Below are 2730 nucleotides of genomic sequence, written 5' to 3' on the forward strand. Positions count from 1 at the left end.
ACGATAGTTCTGACGAGCAAAAGACAACAGAGTTGGGGAACACAATACTTGTACATACAGCCAGCAGAAAACCCCATCATGAATCCCAGACTCGGCACCCAGCCAAGAGCAGCAGAAAGCAGCTTGATGACATCACCAGAGGACTTCAGCAGCCCTGCAGCACCAGAGCTATGATTTGCCCCAGCCCCTCATATGCCCTGACACCCCATGTCCTTATGGACATGCCTTCCTCATCTATTCACTTCTGCCCGTATCACAATGGTTTATGACAAATGTACTGGAAAGAGTTGTTTCCTGGTCACAAAGGTTCCTGGCATGAGCCTTTCATGCATGTTCCCTAGCCATACATGTTGCCTACATGTGTGCCCTGTAGATATGTTCTCTAGTCACTAATGTTTTCTGCATATCTGACCTTCCCCTTTGGCGGTGTAGTAATTTATGGGAAAGTATATTCCCTAAGAGTATGTGGAAGATCTTTTTTTCATTTTGTTTGCTATTTGACACTGGATTTTGTTTTAAACTGTATCCTCTAGGTGACTAGTAAAGGCCTTTTGTTTTTGTGTCTCAAATCTGGTATAGCTTTTGAGGGCCCATATGTAAGGGGATGTCCGTGGTGTTACATATTGATTTTATTTCATAGGTCTTACAAAATTCTCTGTAGAATTGCTCTATCACCCCTTCCATTGCAATCAACATTGGCATATAAGCTATAATTTTTTTAAAGTGACAGTTTTACAAATATTTATCTTGAGCACTACAATATTAAATGACCAAGTGCCCCATGCAATGATATTTCTAGTTGCCTTTAGATGCATGATAAAACTTATTCTGCTAACCCTTTTATTTGCTTCCCCAAGAAGGAACTGGTGGGGCAGCTAGATGGCACAGTGGATAGCATACCGGCCCTGGAATCAGGAGGATCTGAGTTCAAATCCAGCCTCAGACACATGCTATTCTCTTGCTGTGTGACCCTATGCAAGTTACTTAACCCTGATTGCCTTACCAAGAAAAAAAAAAAAGGACCTGTGAATCAATCTTTGATTTAGCTGTCACTTGTCTTTTGTTTGTTTTAGTGTTGAGAATTTAAAATTGATATGATCAGGGGTATAAATCAGGTGATAAATATTTAACAATCAGCTCTCTGAAAACACATGACATAAATTTAATCTGTATTATCAACATTCTCTCCAGCACTTTCTTAAATCTAGACAATCAACAAAACTAAGTCAAGCCCTAATTTGTTGTTGAGTCATTTCAGTCATGTCCGACTCTGCGTGACTATTGGGTTTTCTTGGCAGAGATTTTTTGTTTTGCCATTTCCTTCTCCAGCTATTTTAACAGATGATGAACTGAAACAAAAAGAGTTAAGTGATTTGCCCAGGGTCACACACTAGTAAGTGTCTGAGGCCAGATTTGAACTTGGGTCCTCCTGACTCTAGGACCAGTACTCTATCCACTGTGTTACCAGTTTGTGGTTTGCTGATTTTTGAGATGTAAATGCTTACACTGAAGATTTTAACAACTGGTTCTCAGGAGCCTGAATAAACACAACCCTGGGTATGATTTAGTTCTTCTACTAATGTGACTATTCATTGATCCTTGAGCAAGGATCTCACTTTTAGCTAAGTTTAAATTCATAGACAATCTAAAAATTGTGTGATATTAGTACTTTCTACCCCCTCTTCCACTAATCTGTTCCCATTACAGCAGAAACAGAAGAGAGCTCCAAAGGACTCGGGGTCATTTTGTATTCATGGACTGCCATAACTAAATAATCCATTACCAGGTGCCTCTTTTTACTGGAGTTCGCCTCCTCCTCACTTAGACTGATATTTGAAAAACAGACATGGTCTGTTTCTAGGACTATACTCAAAGACTCTTCAGAGTGGTAGAATGAGCCAGAGCTTGAAAAAAGATCTACTAGTAACACTTTTGAGAACACAGGGTTACCTCCACACCCATGATGAGATATGAGAATAGGACTTTGTGAAAGTTAATTATAAGAGAGGGGAAGCTTATAAGTTTGTTCATTTTTACATAGATTTATAAATATCTATTTTACATTCATTGCCACTAGAACCATAAGAAAGTTGACTCCAGACCAAGGGAGCTTTTTATTGGAGTTGGAAAAGCAAGAAACAATTTTACTTCTATTATTCATTGCCCAAGCTAAGACTGAATAGATAATGGGTCCACCAGTAAAGTTAGTCTTATACATTGGTGGAGGTGGTAGTTGCCTATTGGTGTGATTCAACAATGGTTGGGAAGGTCACCCTCTCCAAAATATCTCACTGTCTAAAATCTTAAGTTTTGTTATACTACCTGAAACTACAAATTACAGATTCATTTAGGTTAACAAGCTGTTCTCTTTTAAAATGCAAATATACTTGAGCAGATTACAAGAGGTTTTCATCATATATTATATATGATTATAGCCTAGTGAGAATTCCTTTAATCAAATTACTTTATTTCTAAAACCTGTGACAATCATCTCTACCAAGGTGGGAGAATAGGAGTTTTGAAAGAGGCAGGCGACAAAGGCCAGAAAATTTTAGAATAGAGGGCATTGCTAAGGATGGCATGAATGAGGGATCATGGTCAGCAAGAGGGCAGTATGAGGGCCCAAGGAGAGAGGGGAAGAAAGGAAGAACAAAAAGATCACAGAGTAGGAGCAATGACCCATAAAGGGGATGATTGATATACCAAAGGCAAATCACAATTCGAGAATCC

This window comes from Phascolarctos cinereus, unplaced genomic scaffold (genome assembly GCF_003287225.1).
Source record: "Phascolarctos cinereus isolate Bilbo 61053 unplaced genomic scaffold, phaCin_HiC Scaffold_4;HRSCAF=312, whole genome shotgun sequence".
Taxonomy (NCBI): domain Eukaryota; kingdom Metazoa; phylum Chordata; class Mammalia; order Diprotodontia; family Phascolarctidae; genus Phascolarctos; species Phascolarctos cinereus.